At 41.1% G+C, this 19848-nt stretch overlaps 1 protein-coding gene across 1 annotated transcript in view; it reads right to left on the bottom strand.

Moving 5' to 3' along the window:
- Window positions 1-19848, bottom strand: part of SLC25A19 (solute carrier family 25 member 19) — a 358752-nt gene that overhangs the window by 337877 nt on the left and 1027 nt on the right. The window lies entirely within an intron of this gene.

Genomic DNA, 19848 nt, shown 5'->3' with positions numbered 1-19848 from the left:
AAGGTGCATCTAATAATTTAACTTTGACATGATCAGGCAGATTTTGCTCCTTTAACCAAGCATGCCTCCTAATTACAGAACCTGCAACTGTGGCCCTGCAGGAGGCCTCCAAAGAATCAAAACCACATTGCAAAGTATGCTTTCCAACTTGTTCAGCTGCATGCAATAAATCCTGCATTTCCTTGTTTTCTGCACATTCAGAGTTTTTTTGGAGCGGAAGCCTCAACTCCTTTGGGACCCTGTGAAATAGTTTCTGGGTCTGCAGCAGGGTTTTTAAAAAGGAATTTATAAGAGTCAGGGACCCTGTAATATCGGTCAGGCTTAACAGGAACTAAAGGTAAGGAGTCAGGGGTAAGACTAGACTCCGAAAACACATAATCTACAATGTCTAACACAGGTGGAATGGCTAGTGGCCTGTGCTGAGGTAGTAAAAGGAAATCCCTGAGCCTCTTTTTAGATTCTGAAAAATCTTGGCTCTCCCAGTGGAAATGCTCCCTCATGGTATGCAAGGTTTCCCCAAAAGAATAGTTCTCTGGAGGAGAAGCTGAAGGTATAGATTCTTCAGCATCAGAATCCTCATGGGGGGAAAAGAATATTCCTGATCAGAAGAGGAATCAGAAGAAATAGAAACCTGATCTGAAGATTCATAGTCAGTCTCTTGCCTAGGCCTCTTATCAGGAGGGGGATGGGAACCCCTGATCAAGGTAATCAAGTCTTCGGTCATTTTGAGCATCTGTTTTTTGGGCATAGAGGCCTGTCCACATGGCTCTTGAGTTTGTTTCTTTGCTTTAGAAGGTACTTTAGTCTTTGCCTTTGAAGCTGAAGTCAGTTTAATGTAAAGATGTTTAGGTCTGAATACACCTACAGAAGCCAGTGCCTGCTCAGCAGCTCCGGACCCATCTGAAGGAATAGTATCAGAGGCTCCTATACCTGGAGTTTCCAGCGGCATGGCCGACTCCATGTGGGAGTCGGTAGCGTCCTGCGACTCTAAAGTAGCGGGTGTCAGGGGCTGCGAAAGCACCTCACTGAGAACCAGCGACTGGCTTAGGAGAAGCTTCGTTGGTTTTGGGCCTCTGTTGTCTCTCTCCCCTTTTCTTTGCGTTTTTGTGAACTCCGGTAGTCGGATGGCTATCAGATGACATTTCTGGATAATTAAACCGGCGTCCAAAACAGTTTAAAGCAAAATCATACCGACACTTAATAGTACGTTGGTTAAATCTAGCACAAAACTAACAACCAGAAACGTTATCAGGGCCTAGGCAAGGAATACAGTAAGAATGAAAGTCCTTATGAGGCATTTGCTTTCCACAAGAAATACAATTACTTACTTTTTCTGACATCAGTCTGGAGCAAGAAAAAATTTTCCCCAATGTGATACTTAGCTTTATTGAAGACTTCTGACCTGAAACTCAAACACGAAAATCTCAAGAGTCAGACGACCCGCACTTGCGAACTGCTTCTGCTTCGGGCACCGCGTGGCAAGAAAGACTAAAGAAAATGGCATCGGCTGCTTCTTTTATACCCCCCGACGACCTGACATCAGGGAAGGGGCGACAGCAGCTGACGCAGGACCCAGGACTTTGGAATTCAGGCCGACTGAGGGCAACCTGCCAGCAGGATTACCCAAATGTAATGACTGCAACAGTGAAACATGAAGAACATCCTCCAAAGCCAATTATGAAATCGAAACTAGCCTCCGAAACAAAGAGTAACCACAAAGCCTTTTCCAGTTACATCATGAACCTCCATGGCAAAGCCAAGGTTTGTTCCAAATTAGTTCTTAACATTACCACTTACACTGTTCCTGCTGACTTAGCCAACCTGCTTGCTGATAGGTTCAGTGCAAACATCACTCCCCTGTCCCACCACAGCCCATTTGACATCCCCAATACTTGTCCCTCACATCTCTGTAGATCAAGTGTTAAAGGCCCTATCCAAGGCAAAGAACACAGCTTCCATGGGGCCCAATAGTATCCCAAGTTGTATTCTGCATCATCTTCAGCAAGAACTAGCCTCACCATTGAGCACTCTATTCAACCATAGTTTAAGTACAGGTTTCATTCCAGCAGATTGGAGAACTGCCATTGTCATCCCTTGCACAAAGGTGGTGCCATTACTGACCTTGGAAACGATCGCCCCATTAGCTTGACAAGTCTGATCTGTAAGGCTATGGAGCATATTATTATGAACCTCACAAACAAGGACATAGGCAATCTCCAAGCACTTGACACCACCCAGTTCAGATTCGTCAAGGGCAGATCTTGCCTGTTGAACCTGGTTGACTTTTTGAGACGGTCACCAAGGCCCTGGATGAGGGACAGTCAGTACATACAGCTTACCTGTACAGTGTGAAAGTAACTGACTCCAAGTCAGACTGCCGACCATTCATGAGTGGAGTCCCACAGGGTTCAGTCCTGGGTCCTCTCCTGTTTGGTATCTACTTCTCTGAAGTTCAGGCCAACAAGAAGGGACTCTGGCTGACAAAGTTCGCAGATGATTGCAAGTTGGGAGCTATTATTAACTCCCCAAATGATGTTGACATCCTGCAGAAAGGCCTCGCTGAGACCAACAACTGGTGTCAAAACCATGGCCTTAAGCTCAATACCAAAAAAATGCGTCATCAGCCCCTTTGGGATAAACTCGGTTCTCATGAATTACCACATTGATGGTAGTCCACTGAACACACAAGGCGTTATAAGAGATCTGGGAACACAGGTTGACAGCAACCTCTCTTTTGACCACCACATTGCCACTGTTGTCAGAAAGTCCTTCTATGTGGCATATCTCATTATTAAGGGTTTTGCATTTAGGAAGAAAGAGGTCATTGTCTCCCTCTACTCTTCCCTCATTAGGCCAGTCATTGAGTACAATGCCCCATTTGGCATGTACCTCACTAGACACCTGGAACAACTGGAGAGCCCGCAAAAGTACCTCACAAAGATGATCCTAGGCCTTAAACAGTTGTCCTACATGGACATACTCAAACAACAACTATTCTCTGTCTCATATCGCCTACTTAGAGGTGATCTCTGCTGGACTTACAAAGCCATGTCTGAGCCAGCTCTGTTAGAAATACTACACCTGAAGAAATCCCAATCCCTCTGCACCACACGCTCCAGAGACCTCAACCACATTACCACAATCAACAGAACATGCTGGAGGGACAGGTTCATAGCCCAGAGACTGCCCACACTATGGAAAAGACTTCCCATACATGTCAAACAGAGCAAATCATTGGCCCTCTTCAAGAGAAATCTTGATGAGTGGATGGGAAATAGAAAATTCACCCCAGTGATCAGTCCAGTGGCTCTACTAGACAGAGGCACTGAGAACTAATGCCGGGTGGCACGATGCCAGAGTAATCTTATGGGCTAGGCTTGTAAAGGCTCCAGGGCCATTAGCCTAGTACACACCTATGAACATTGACTTGGCCAAAGCCTATGACACAATCCCCCACTCGGGCATCATTGAAAAGCTAACACAACTTGGCATAAATCCTTATCTCATCAGGTGGATGGCTAACTGGCTCACCGATAGAACAGACAAGGTGAAAATAGGTGCCTCTATCTCCAACAGCAGACCTGTCATTAGTGGTGTTCCCCAAGCATCTGTCCTGGGGCCCCCTACTGTTTAGCATCTACTTTTCAGAGGTCCAGGCAAAGACAAAAGGTCTGTGGCTGACCAGCTTTGCAGATGACTGCAAGCTGGGTGCGGCCATTGACTTCTCAGATGATGTTAACATACTACAAGAGGGTCTCACAGCAGCAAATAACTGGTGCCAAATTCATGGCCTTAAGTTAAACCAAAAAAAATGTATTATCGTACCATTCGGCAAAAACATGGACCCTTCTTTTTACCACATCAACGGCAACCCCCTAAGCACACAACCTGTGGTGAGAGATCGGGGTATACAGGTTGACAATCTCACATTCGGCCATCATGTAGCAGCAGTCATCAGAAAAAACTTTTTACTTGGCTCATCTCAAAAGTAAAGGGACTGCATCCAGAAAAAAAGGAGGTTATTACGTCTCTGTATTCCTCCCTCATTAGGCCAATAATTGAGTACAACACCCCATTTGGTATGTACCTCACCAAACACCTGCACAAACTGGAAAGGCCACAGAAATACCTCACAAAGGCAATCCATGGCCTCAAACACCTGTCCTATGTGGACAGGCTCAAATCACTATCACTCTGCTCAGTATGATACAGTTTTGTTCAGAGGTGATCTGTGTCTTGCCTACAAGGCAGTCTCAGACCTAGCCCTACTAGTGATGCTCCATATCCGTAAATCTAACTCATCCCACATTACCCGATCAAAAGGCCGAAATCTAATATGAGACATTAATAAAACCTGCTGGAGAGAGAGAGAGAGAGAGGTTTGTCTACCAGATGCTGCCCCATCTCTGGAACAGACTCTCCCATACACGTCAAACTAAGTACGTTGCTGACCCTCTAAAAGCGCAGCCTTGATAAGCGGATTGGAAACTACAAATCTGTCCCAGGGGTTCCACCTGTGTCCCTCATGACAGGAGCGATAGGTGCTAATGGAGGTTTCTTTTTTGGGGATAAGCTCTTGGCTAGGCTTCTAAGGGCCCCAGGGCCATTAGCCTAGCAACATCCTATGATCCTATAGATAGTTGCTTATCTGGAGCCAGGATCCACCAAATCACACACACACCCTCAAGTCAGTACTCCACAAGTACCAGTATGATTGCATCGTAGTCCATGTAAGCGTAAATGACTTGAGATGTACCTCCCTGAGCTACATGACGAGAGACATTATGGAGCTTTCAGACTGTCGCAGCCTGGTATGCGCTTAGCATTGAGTAGCATATTACAGTCACAGGATGATGCCACAATAAACAATGGTTGATTTCAGCAACTGGCTGTCTTTCTGGTGTCATTCTAAGGGGATCCAATATATGTCAGCTTGGGAGTACATGGTCAACAGACCACGTTGCTTTGCCAAGGATGGTCTGCACCTCTCCCCTCTATACTTTCGAACTTTATCCACTCCCATAGTTTTTTTAGGCAATGCAAAACTGATAAACCTAATGACGCAACATTATCAACCCATCTGAACCCTCAAGGTGTTATTGCTCAATGCTAGAACCTAAATTAAAAAAAAAAAAAAAAAAAAGTACACTCCCTCCAAGCCCTCTTCTCACTCAAGAATAGACATCTTTGAAGTTACAAAGACATGGTTTAAAATGGCAGAGAGTACCGCGACAATGCAAGGTTTCATGCCTTCCACACTTTAACCAGCAGCTGCACAGACAAGGGGTAAAGGTGGAAAGTCTCTCAATATACATCAATAATAAGCATACCTCTATGGTGCTCAAACAGGATAGCGTGCTGGAGTTCTTCCATGTGCAGACGACCACAGACAAAAATCCTGCACCATATCCTAGCCAGCTAGAGAAGTCACGCTCCATGTCCCAAGAAGCCCACAATGCATACTTGGACCTACTGGTGACACTTTCCATTCAACCTAACACCCTACTCATAGCAGACTTTAATTGCCTTTCTATAGACTGGGAATATTACACGGTCCCAAATCTACAGGCACAGGGATTCCTGGATTTCATAAATGCAAATATCCTTGACCAAATAGTGAATATGCCCACTAAAGGCTCCAACATACTGCACGTTGGGCTCACAAATATATAATAACCCTACTCTCCCCCAATGTCTCATTCTCCGTGGTAAGGTCCAACCATAATGCTATCTCTTTCAAAATCAACTCTGTAATCTCATTAAAATCAGTAACAGTTAGAAACTATTCAAAGGCAATTTACCTTTTATGAAGTGATGGCTTGTCAAAATTCAATGCCCCTTTCCAAGCCTAGAGAACACAGCAGCCTGTGCTAAATTGTTCTCAGAAACTCTGTACAACCATGTCAATGGCAGAATAGAGGCTGCTGTACCTACATTAAGTAAGTCCAGAACTAGCCCCAGAAATAAACCGGCCAGGTAGCATCCCAAATAAAACAGGATATACAACAAAAAGAAAAGTAAATTATGGCAAAAATCAGGAAGGGCAATTCCCATAGATAAAAACTCTAAGTAAACAGGCAATTAAGAGGGCTAATTAGATCACACAAAGCCAACTTTGAGGTAAAGATAGCCTCCCAGGTGAAAGATAACCATAAAGCCTTCTACAGCTATGTCACAAACCTCAAGGGCAGTACACAGCAATGTGCTCTACTGGTGATTAATGGTGCCACATTCACTGAGCTTATCAATATGGTGAACCTGTTAGCGGACAAATTCAGCTCCAATTTTACTCCCTCACCCCATCCCTAATCATCCTCTTAAAAATACCCTCAAACATAACCCTTCCAGCTATAATTTGTATAACTTGAGTGGTTGCTGAGATACTGCAAGTTATTTACAAAATATTATAAACTTAGTAGATAATGTATTTAATGTGACTTATGAAATCCAGTTAAAGTTCTAGAACCTAAAGGATTCTACCACTATAAAAACAGTTTGTGCCAAAGAGTCAGCCATTTACACTTCTTTAGTAACTTGTATGGATCCAGAAATATGGCCATTTGTTTGAAATGTGAAGATATAATTTGTTTCTATCAAAAAGCATAGGCTTCATCCATTGGAAGTTACATACAAACTTCCAGAGTTCCACTGGAAGGAATGGGTTAAGGAAGTCCGGATTACAGGTGGAGAATGGATAGTTACTATCAATGGCCAGTCTTCATAGTCTTTATATACAGTGACTCTACATGATACAGGTATTGAAAGGATAGCACATATTTTGCATAATCACAAAGAATATACATTAGGAGAAGTTACATTTATAACTGAAACTACTGAACAGGTTTTAAATAATTACCTCTTTTGAATCAATATAATAGGCAGAAAAGGGAGCAGCAAATGTGGGGAAGAATAGCACCCAACTTTGCCAATTTGGTTATGGCCTATTGGGAGGCATTTATTTTGAAGAACATCCCTGCCTATCTGCTTATCATCACTTCATTGTATTTTATTTAAAGGGGACATGAAGCTAAACTGATTTCATTTGATGATGAAATGAACAGTAGTATGTCTTTTTTTATAAGAGATGTGCCATAAGAGTGTTAGTAATGTTAGCTTTTTGAATGTAGAAGTGTTTAAAAAAATAGGGGAGTAGTAACAAACACAGTTATTACTTACAAAGTCTAATAATGCTATTTTAGATTACAGCAGTATGCATCCTACTTACTTGAAAAATATTCTTATTAAGGGACAGGCAGTTAGAATTAAATGCCTCATCACCAACTTATTGATAAATCACCCAACACAAACTTTACATCATGGGTTTGTAATAAAAAGGGGTACCCTGAGATTGTTCAGGCTGATGTTGAAATTGATGGCAACATGATTAGTTTAATTAAAATAGGGCAAAGCTACAGAGGATGATAGAAACTGGTTCATTTCTACACCTGTATATTTTTAGTTGATAGTTCTACTATAAAAGACATCATGAAAAATAATTGTCAGATTTGACTGGGGAATGAAACTGTGTTTCATATTGTTGGTAAAGGTAAATATTTAAAAAATTGTTAGAAGCTCAGAATAGAAAATGGGAGGTCAGGAACTCAAAGAATGGGAACACCCAACCACCCTACCACCCAACACTACAACCTGCACTTATCTAGCCAAACTGGAGGTAAAGCTCTCTCCAACCAAGACTGAACTTGACAGTCATGAGGAGAAGGTAAACATTTGCACCACACCACAACTCACATAGTCTCACTAAATGTGCACCACCAAAATCCAAACATAGTAACAGAAAAACATTTGCAGTGGCTCTCAATAATAATCTGTCTAAGCAACAGAGACCTCCAAAGCAGAAACGCAAGCAACCTCCATCCCCCAACACAACCCAAATGACACACAGCCCACAGACTCAGTGTGCCACTCAACCACAGTCCATAAAGCAAAACAACGTACCCAACACACGAGTCATAGGTGACTCTATAGTCAGGCACACTGATGTCCCACTCACCAGGCTAAACAAGGAGAAGGTTACTGTCGGCTGCCTGTCGGGTGCCAGGATCTGCCACATAACCCACGCACTGAGGTCACTCCACAACAAGTACAAATATGACTCTTTGTCATTGTCCATGTTGGTGTGAATGACCTGAGATGTACCTCCCTGGATTACATGCAAAGAGACATGGAAGAGCTCTCCGATCTTGTAGCCCAGGCAGGTATGACCCTAGCCCTGAGTGGCATTCTGCCATTGCCCAGAATGACACCTCAGTACAAGGACAAAATGATTGACTTCAACAATTGGCTAAGCTTCTGGTGTCATTCTAAGGGGATCTAGTATCTGTCTGCTTGGGATGACATGGTCAACAGACCACAATGCTTTGCCACAGATGGCCTGCACCTGTCGCCCCTGGGATTCCGGATACTGGCTAAGGCTCTTGCTGCCCCTACAGTGCCTTTTTTAGGCAAGGTTCAAATAAATTTGCCACTGTAACAGGAACAGGCAAGCAAAAACTGAGGGTAATGCTACTCAATGCTAGAAGAATAAATCTCAAAATGCACTCACTCGAGGCACTTCTTAAAATGGAGAACATTGATATCTGTGCACTGACTAAGACCTGGTTCAAGGCTCCAGACAGCACCCCTGCACTACCAGGCTATAACTCATACCACACTTTTCGGCCATGTAACCTGGACCGAAACACCAAAGGCGGCGGTGTGTCCATATTCATTAAGGATATCCACACCCCCAGGCTAGATGCTCAGCATAATGCATCCGAGGTTATCCAAGTGCAAATAACTCTGGGCAAAACTGCAATTCAAATTGTAGCTTGCTACAGATCCCCCACCATGCCCCAGGATTCCCACTCCTCTTTTATTGATGTACTGGAAAATATTAGGGTTCAACCAAACACCCTAATAATGGGCAACTTCAACTACCCCACCATTAACTGGGAAAACTACTCGTGTACCAACTCCTTAGCTCAACACTTTCTGGAATTCATAAACTCCAATGCCCAGGATCAACTTATCCACACTCCCACCAGGGGCAACAATATCGTAGACCTAGTCAATACCAACATGAGTGACCGGTGTTCCACACCTGAAGTCAACTCCTCATTGGTCCGATCTGACCATAAGCTAATCACCCTTGATATCCACATCCTGTCCCCACCCCCCATTAAGGAAACCACGGTAAAATATTTCTCCAAAGCCAAATTCATGCTTCTTAAGACAGAAGTGGTGAACTTCATGACACCCATGCAGATGGACAATACAGTTACAACTGATGAATCCTACAAAAAATGCACTCTATAAGCACTTACACGAGTGCATGGATCATGCTATCCCAAACAGAACCAAGACGCTATCCTCCAAAAAAAAGAAGCCAATCTGGTGGCCCCCTGCCATAAACAAACTGTACAACAGAAGGAAGATACTGTTGCAAAAGAGAGTAAAATCTCATGAGTGGAGGAGCTCCCTGGTCAGCCTCACTAAGAAGCTGAGATCCCTTGTAAGATCCCCCAAAGCTAGCTATGAAAACAAAATCGCAACTAATTCTAAGGACAACCACAAAGCATTCTATAGCTATGTCAAGAATCTTGATGGCAACACCCGGATCTGCTCTGAGTTACAGCACAATGGCATGAAAATTACAGAACCAACTGATATTGCAAACATCCTGGCAGATAGGTTCAGTGCTAACTACCCCCCCCTACCCGTGCTAACTACCCCCCCTACCCCCCCCCTCACCCCCTAAAGGGCCTGTATCTATACAGGAGGAATGCATAGTCCCTGTAATCACAACTATGCAGATAAAACCTGCATTCTCTAAAGCCAAAAACAGAACATCCATGGGACCGGACAACATCCCAGGCTGCGTTTTACATGAACTTCAGAACAAACTGGCTCCTCACTTAAGCACCATGTTCAATAATAGCCTTGCATCAGGCTTTGTGCCCACTGAATGGTACACAGCAACAGTTATCCCACTCCACAAAGGGGGAGCCACCACTATACAACTCTACCATTAAACGTCTACCTTTCCTCCTCTACGGCCTACTCCATCTTACCAAACTACCTGACTTTTCTTAAATCCCTATCATACAACTTCAATATATGCCTTAAAAGAATTTCACCTCTCAACTTATAGCTCTCCTCACCTTTATTTCTACAATGACTGCTCTTTACTAGAAAGATTCTTCCTTATACCTGTAATACAGACCCAATCCATCACATTCCATACCGCTCCAGCTACCCTGCTCTCAACAGCCTAGCACCTGGCTAACGTATTCTAACTTCTTTCCCCAACCCACTATCCAACCTCCTCTTTAAAACTCCCACAGATGCACTATATATTATCACACGTTACTTACCGACTCACTGCCAGCTACTCCCCACTGTCCCATCTCTATCCACTAACTCCCCCATAGAGCAAGTTGAAAAGCGTTCCCTTAAAATGCCAATGCACCTCATATGCACTTGTCTATATTCTCCTCCTATTTTAGTTTTTCTTTTCTCGTCTTACCTTCAGTACATCTTCAAGATTATCTCTGCTAAACATACTGTATGAACAATCATCATATGTTACTACCTGCTATACTTTTAATTGTATGTTTAAACCTCTATGCTTATGTAAATATCTTATGCCATCATATGTTATTATCTGCTATGTTTTTATAAGTGAATGTGTAAACCACAATGCTCATGTAAATGTCTTGTGTACAGTATGTTAGCAATTGTTCTGGAGCTTTTCTTTCCAGGCCTCCGCTGAAAATGGACAGCTCTGTCCAGTCGGACCTTCCCGGTAAACAAATGTTAAATAAACTCCCAATTCATCTAAAGATCTTGCCTCCTTCCTACTCCAGCTAATCTCCATTCGCCTCTCTGGTGACATATATCCTAATCCCGGACACTCAGACAACCATGCTTCCAACCCTAACTTGTTTTCCTCACCCTCTCACCATAAATCTCTCCTTTTTGCTACCATTAACACTCAAAGTGTATGCAATAAACTTCCTATCCTTCATGCCTGGCTACCCCATTACCACCCTGATGTTCTCTCTATCACCGAAACATGGCTAAAACATCACATAAAAGACTCCAAATTACCCCTCCCAACTACAACATCATAAGAAATGACAGAACTCTAAAGAAAGGTGGTGGAGTAGCCATACATTTCTCCTCCTCCCTAACAGTGACACCCTATATCAAACCTACACCCCAATTCACAATAGTTGAACTAACCCTGGCCTTCCTAAAAATTAATAACCATAAAAACATATATATAGCTGACCTATATATTCCACCAGGAAATAACATCCCCATTCTTGAAGATATCCTGTCTTGGTTCTCATCCAATATAAGCAATGAAACTATACTCCTAGGTGATGTAAATATAAACTGGTCTTCTATTCAATCACCTCAGAATTTAAACCTATACAACTTCACCCAAATAATTACCTCTCCTATCAGAGTCAATAAAGACAACAACTCCGGTAGTATTCTACACTGGATATTAGTTTGTCACCCCAACTCCATTTCTGACAATGGCACCCTACCCAACTCCCTCAGCAATCATCTTCCTGCCTTTGCTCGCTGCTCACCATCCTCCCTCCATCTTCACCACAACTCATACCCTAAAAAACTTCAACCCTCAAGCTTTCTCGGACTCAATAAAACATATCAATTGGAACCCTGTAAAAACCCTCCCTCTTAACGATGCTGTTACATACGTCAATACTACATTCAATAACCTTACAGCAAAAAGAGTACTCAGACACGAAGTAATGAATAAAATGGGTCTGATGAAGGTTGGAAAGTCTAACCGAAAGCGCTTATCAATAAATTTTATCCATTACTTCGTGTCAGAGTACTCTCGCCTGTAAATTTATCTGTTGGAGCTATTTTTTTGGAACATTCAATAACCTACTAGATAGCTTTGCTCCCCCCAGAACTAAAAGAATTAAAACCAAATCCACCCATTGGCTAACTAAAGTAACTATTACACTCATGCATCTCCGGGACAAACCTTGGAAGCATTACCAAAAATCGAAAACACCCAACACCCTTACTGACTATAAGCAACCTCGCAATAAAAGTGCAAAAACAAATTGCTTCAAACCGAAAGTCCTACTACTACAAGCTTCAAAACAATCATAGATTCAACCTAAAAAAAACCAGAATATCTTGCTCTCCTCTCTCCTGGTAAAAAAGACAATCCCCACCCTGACCCTAACTCTCCAGATCACATCTTAGCTACCCAATTAAACTTCTTTATTGATCCAATAGCCAAGCTCACAACATCATTCTCCAGTAACACTTCTACTCCGTCATTCCACACCTTCAACTCTAGTCCCACTGACCACTCTTCATCTTCCCCCCCTTTACCATACAATCAGTCTCTCTACACACCATAAAAAAATTCTACTAAAACTAACACCATGCTCTAATGCCCTAGACAACCTTCCATCTAACTCACAAGAGAGGAAACAATACTGAAATCTCCAACTTTCGCCCTATAGCCATCCTGTCCCCCATCTTAAAAGTCCTTGAAAAATGCATACACTTGCAACCCCTTCCCTACCTCCTAGGCAATCAACTTCTTTCCCTTACTCAGCATGGACTTAGACCTGGACATAGTACTACCACTGCCCTTCTGTCCTTCCTTGACATCATCAACTGCACCTGAGATTCTGGCAGCATTGCATCTACCCTTCTCCTAGACTTATCAAAGGCCTTTGATACAGTTTCCCACAACCTTCTCTTGTCCAAACTCTCTCATCTCAATCTCCCCCCCATCTATTATCTGGTTTTCCAGTTACCTTTCTAATAGACAACAAGCCATCAAGTGGAACAATAGTACCTCTTCCTTCCTTCACACCCCAACAGGAGTTCCACAAGGCTCAATACTAGGTCCCTTACTTTTTAACATCTTCATTAATAATTTTCATCAGTGCATTCCTAATATCAAACTTGTCCAATACGTGGATGATTCCACATAATTTGCTATGCTCAATCCCTTCCCAAACTCAAACAACTAACACAAGATGCCCTCTCTTGTAACGAGTCTTGAATGCTGAATAATCACCTTGGTCTCAATGCATCCAAAACCAAAATCATAATCTTTACCCCATCTAAAAACACCTCTATCGATAAAAATTCCTTCTCCATAGTCAAGTCAGAATAAGATTCCCATTTAAATCGTCTCCCATACAAAACTTCTAGGTGTTATCATTGATGACATTTAAAGTTTGACATTCAAATACAAACTAGTATTAAGAAAACACACCAAAAGCTTGGAATGCTGTATCATCACAGCCGTTATCTCACTCCCTCATCCAAACATATACTCTGTATTTCCTACCTTATTCCCTCTCTCTTGTATGGTGCCCCTCTCCTCAGCAACATTCAATCCTCCCTAAAGTCAAAACTGTCATCCTGCTACAACAAAATCTCTAAGTTTGCTACCGGGACCAAATCCTCCACCCACCACTGTGATTTTCAAACCCACTAACCGCCCTTCCCTCTCCTCCATACTCACCTTGCATCATCCTGACAGAAGACTCAGGTCCAGTAACCAGACCCTCCTCAAAGTGTACAAACCCTTATCAATCAGGGCAATTTCTCCTGTCTTTTTCCCTTGCTCATCTATGGAATCCCCCCCCCACACACACACACACACACACACACATTCGAATCATCCAAAACCACTCCATCTTCAAGACCATGCTCCATTCCCATCTCTCTTCTCACTGGGAATGCTCATGCTCTCACCCCACCTGACTCCCTCTCTTTCACTTCTGCTTTCCCATCGTTTTTATTTTTCCTTTCTCAAAACTCAACCTACTGTCTCCTTTCATTTCATTTTCACTCCCTCCCCCTTTTTTCCCTTTCTCATAACACAGCCTATTCACCTCTCACTGCTCTGCTCTCCTCTAATTCTTCCCGTCTATCACCTCATGAAACTATCAGTGCACTCCAAGTTATACTTATGTACTCCAAAATACTTGTGTTTTAATTTCATTCAATGCTTTGTTACAACATCTTGCTCAAATGTTATTATTCTGTCTTATATGTTACTGTGTTTTAGTACTGGTTAACTTTGTTGATATTGGCTTTGCAATATTTGTATATGCAGCTTTTCTCCCCGGGCCTCCATTGAAAATGGGCTCATTTTTGGCCCAATGGACTTTCCCGGTTAACAAACTGCAAAAAAAATAAATTTTAATTTATTTTACATCTATTTATCGGGATAGTCCAACTGGATACATGTCCATTTGCAGCGGAGGCCCAAGGAGAAAAGCTCCGGAAACACATTCAAACTGTTACATTTTTACAGTTTAAAACACAAATAAAGCATTTTTACAGAGATGAAAACAAACTCAACAAATAGATGCACAGAAACAAATTATTACATTCTCCGCAGATGTAAAAATTTTAGGCAGTTTTTCAAGCATGCTAAATGCCTGGTAGGCTAACATGGTAGTAGATGCAAGGAGGTCATTAGATTTACAAGTTAAGAAACAAAGTGAAGGCAGAAGTCTTCCATGAGCACATGAGTGATGGTTAGAATAAGTCTGGATTAGGACAAGGACATAGCCATTGTTTATTACAGTTCTGAATCAGACGTTTCTTAAATTGAGGTAGAGACAGTTCAGATATAAGATTAGCAGGAAGAGAATTCCAAGTTTTGCCAACAGAGTTAGCAAATAGAGATTTTCCAGCTGTGTTATTAGACTTGACAGTTTGAACTAGTAGTCGCTCAGATGAGCGAAGTGTGCTAAAGTTACTGTAGGGGTTGATGAGGCTTTTAAGTGCGGGTGTATTATCTGGTTGGTAGAGGATCTTGTGTGCAACTATTAGTTGGTTAACCTGAAGTAGGTTGGGCAATTCAAGCCATCCTAGTAGATTTAGGTTAAGACAGTGATGAGATCTGTAGGCTGCATTGGTAGCAAATCTAGCAATGTGATTGTAGCAGCTAAAAAGTTTATTAAGGTCAGTATTGCTGAGGTTAGTTAATAGAGGGGAAGCATAGAGGATGGTAGAGAGTAGATGTGTATGGGCAATTACAGTTCTGGCTAATGGTGTTAGGAAGGGCTTGATACTGTATAGTGAGCCAGGTTTTTTATTAACGGTTTTAATAGTTTTACTGATATGCAGAACAAACTTAAGATTATTACCTACTATAACTCCTAAGAGTTTGGTTGAGGAATCTGGTGAAATAATAGTGCCGTTGTTGGATTTTAATGTAAAAGTTGTAGGGGTAGACCTGCGAATGGGGGAGAAAAGCAGCAATTTGGTTTTATTAGGATTTAACGTGAGACAACGGTTAATGAGCCAATTTTCAACTGTGTTAAAAGTATTTTGGGATAGAATCTGCAACTCTGTAGATGAAGTGTCTGAGCATATTAAAGTGGAATCATCCGCATACTGAATGCATCTTGCATTTGGGATGACCTTATACAAATCATTGATGAAAATAACAGTGGACCTAATATGGAGCCTTGAGGTACACCAAGGGTAAAGGGTAGATAGTTTGCTCTGCCATAAGACAGCCTGTTGTCTACTACTAAGATATGACTGAAACCATTGAATGGCCTGGTCCTCTATGGAAATGGATTTCAAAGTGTTTATGAGTATTTGGTGGTTAACCATATTGAAGGCTTTTGAAAGATCGAGAAAGATAGCTGAGGAAAGTTTATTATTGTTTTGGTGTTGGTTAATGGCGTCAGAGAATGAGAGGAGGGCTGAGGTTGTACTACGGAATGGTCTAAAGCTATGTTGGGTGTTGGCTAGGAGATTATTATGGATAAGATAATTCAGGAGTTTATTATGGATGCATTTTTCCATAATTTTAGCCAAGGGTGACAGAATAGTTATGGGTCTATAGTTTGACAGTTCAGTAGAGCTGCCCCCTTTGTGGAGTGGGATGACATGGGATATCTACCAGATGGAGGGGATGGATGCTTCAGATATAGTTCTATTGATCAGGATAGTAATGGGTATGCTATGGCATCTGCACATTTTTGTAGATATTCTGCAGGGAGGAGATCAGCTGACAGGGTGGTTGGTTTTACCTTTTTAAGTAATTTTAGAACAAAAGATGTGCAAACTGGTTTGAAGTTAAAGGAGAGTTGGGAGCTGGGTGTAGTGGCCAGAGAGTTTGGGCATCTGAGGGATAACTGATTAGCTAGGTTCTGGATGGTTGCTGTAAAGAAGCTGTTAAAGGTGTTGGCGATTTCTTCTGGGGGTTTTGGTTAGTATCCAAGGGGGTAGGAGAGTCGAGGATTGTTCAGGACCTAGGAGTTTATTTATACCTGTCCAAAACTATTGTGGCTTGTTTTGGTGTTTTTCTTGTAGATGACAGTAATAGATTTTCTTGTCTAATGTAATGGATTTTTTAGTTTCATTTCTTAACTGCCTATATCCAAGTTGATCTGTGGGTTTTTTTGTGCTACGCGAAGTGGCCCAAGCCCCACTTCTAAGCAGCATTTTTTGTCTGGTTTCTTTAGAGAGCCAAGGAGCAACTTTTGTTTTGGTTCTAATAATACGTGTTGGTGCATGGGTGTTAAGGATGGATAGGAATTTGGTATTAAAATAATTTACTGCTTCTTCAAGTGGTAATTGTTTCAGAACCAACCAATTGCAAGATTTGAGTTCATTTTGGAAATTTGTGCAGTTGAAATTCTTATTGTTCCTTATAGTTTTATAAATGGACTGGTTTTAGACATCAGCTTTTTGCCTGATTAAATAGCTGAGGAGGTGGTCACTTACATAATCAGGCAGGGTCCCACTCTTGTATTTGTGGGGATGGGTGTTAACAAGAAACCAGTCCAGAATACTTACTTTATTGCTGGGTTTACTGATCCTAGTGGAGGAGGATGATATGACCTGTGAAAATCCATAAAGGTTTAAGTGGTGAGTGGGGGATTCTGAGGAACACATGTTCCAGTCTATGTTGAAGTCCCCAGGTACAATGGTTTCTTGGGGGTAGTTGCTGGATAACCAATGTAGGATATCTTAAAGGGTATTTATGTTATTACCTGTAGGAATATAAACAGATGAGATTTATACATTTATTCTTATTAATGTGGAGCTTAGTGATAAGAATTTCAGCATTGCCAAATTGAGATGTTTGCAGGGCATTTTTGGACACTTCAAGCATGGATTTGTACAGAACAGCTACCCCACCTCCCTTCCTATTAGTTCGATCAAGCCTTAGGAATTTATAGCCTAGTGGTATAACTTCATTATCTGAAGTAGATGGTTTTGGCCAGGTTTCAGTAAGACATAGTATGTCTGGAGAAAGAGAATCTAAGAGGGCTTGTAGGTATTATTTACACTTCTGATATTTAGGTGACTAATCAAGACTGGGTTTGGAGGTTTGTCTAAGATTTCTGTAATAGTGGGACAGTTAGCAATGGACCTAGAGCCAGTAGATTAGTATGGGTCAGGATTTGGGTGGATGTCTCCATCCATTGCCATGTTGCATTGAAATTTGATTGTGAGCTTCTAGATTTTAATTAATAGTCTTTGGAATCTTTTGGTTTTCGGGTTGGCATATCTTGTTCTAATGGGATGCTGATACCTACTAAGTAAGGAGTTAGATGGGAGGGGATGCATTAAGTGATCAAACATGTATGGAGCTATAGAAGTGGAGGTTTGGCCTTTTGGATAGTGGAAATCTGGGTATTTATTATATTCATAGGCAGTGAGAAGATAAGGGATAAGCAGAAGGGGTAGCAGGGAATATAGTGGTAGTATTTTAATTGGTTTCATTGCAAGTAACAGTGGGATTATTAAGGTTGTCTTGTCCCCAGTTTAAACTTTTTAAGATAGGATAGAGGGGTTAAGTACTGGAGAGCCTATTGATGACTTGAATATTGCTGATTAGACAGAGGGGGAGTGGTTTTAGCACTATATATATTTAGCACCACTGAGGGCAGGGTGGGGCGCGAAGTGAGCCCAAGCGCAGTGGGGCCAAGACATACCACAAGGTAGTAAGGGTCTGTGTATACGGTGTTAGTGCACTGGAGTTAAAAGTAGGTTCTTTTTCTTACTTTTAGTAGGTTCTATTTCTTTTTATAACAATTTCAGCTACAAAGTCGCGTTTTTGCGTTTTATAGTTATGAGAGGTAAAGTTCAATTTTTATGCAATGGTAAAACACTTAACATTCAAAAGCCCACAAGTAAAGCATTAAGCATTCTTGGGCAGGTTTTCTACTGAGGTACTCTTTAATGGTTAGTAAGAATAGGAATGTAGTTAGGGTATCAGGTAAACTTCAAAGGTTATTTACTTAATAAGCCATATTAAATAATAAAGGTTTTCTAAGATATTGATTGGGAGGGAGCTATTAGTGCTTTAGACCCAGTCCAGCTATGTATAGTACAGTTCAGACATTTCAATTATATTATTAACCTTAGCTGATTCTTCTCTCAGTGTCGAGGGATTAAGCAAGATAAGTTTCGGCAGGGAAGCATCCTTTTATTAAATAAATAAAATTAAAAATGTCCAGTGGGATTCATCTTTGCACCATACTTCTCAACTGTCCAGATTTTTGCAAAATGTTCAGATTTTTCCTTCATTTTTTTTTTTTTTTTTTTGGTCTTTTCTTCATAAAATTTGTGGTACCCTGGCAAATCACTGAGGTTTAACAATCACTAAATGATTACATAAATGAGTTTCAGACCTCATACATTACAGAAAAGTTAGCAACTAAGTTTATACAAGTAATATTTACAATCTACAGAAATAAATGGTCTGGGCACACTGGAACAGGCTATAAATAATTTAATTTAATTAATAAAACAAACTCAAATACAAGCACTTTCACCCTGCTAAGTGCTGGGCTTTTTCAAGTAGAATGAAACAGACCATTACAACTATTACAACTATAAATACTTCAAATTTAAAAAAGGCACCAAAACTCCTTAAAGAGATGCACCTTCTTTCTTAACAAGACTTCCTTTAGTTAAAAACATTTAATAAAAAATCAAAAGTGTTTGTAATATAATTAATGTACACACATGAAAAAACATACTTTGTTTGTTGTATACTAATAAAAAGTGTAAAACCATCAATAAAATCCATAACGGTTGTACCAAGGAAAATATATACACATGTTTAAAATTTATTGTTCTTGTGTACTCTACTGTTACACTGCTATTTTCTTTGCCTTTTTAATTAAGTATGGTTTAATTGATATGTGGTCATTAAGTCCTGGGGGTTTAGTTGCATTCAGTTTGATTTGCCAATATGTTTCTCTACAAGACAACCAGTTCTCCCAATACCCCCCCCCCCCCCAAGGATCAACCAGTACTTGTTCTAAAATTCCAAACATGAACCCTCTGTGGGTAGTTTCTGTGTGTAGGTGTTCATATAATGTGTTGTTCATAGCTTTCCTTTTTATATTGTAGTTTTTTAACTGAAGGAAGTATTGTTAAGAAAGAAAGTGTATCTCTTTAAGGAGTTTTGGTGCCTTTTTTAAATGGAAGTATAGGTAGGTACTAGGCTATTGGCCCTAGGGCCTATACAAGCCTAGCCAAAAATGTACCTTGGCTTTCGCCACCCAAGGAAAATTATTTTCCTGTGCCCCTGTCAAGCAGATCCACAGAAGTGATCCCTGGGGTGAATTTCCTATTACCCATCCAATCATCAAGACTTTTCTTGAAGAGTGCCTTTATAGTTGTAATGGTCTGTTTCTTTCTAATCTACTTGAAAAAGCCCAGCATTTAGTGAAAGCGCTTGCATTTGAGTTTGTTTTACTAATTCAATTAAATTATTTATAGCCTGTTCCAGTGTGCCCAGACCATTTATTTCTGTGGAGTTATTGGTTACATGGTCTGAGT

Source organism: Protopterus annectens, chromosome 10.part0 (genome assembly GCF_019279795.1).
Source record: "Protopterus annectens isolate FY-2018-M chromosome 10.part0, PAN1.0, whole genome shotgun sequence".
NCBI lineage: Eukaryota > Metazoa > Chordata > Ceratodontiformes > Protopteridae > Protopterus > Protopterus annectens.
This window is presented reverse-complemented; position numbering and strand designations above follow the sequence as displayed.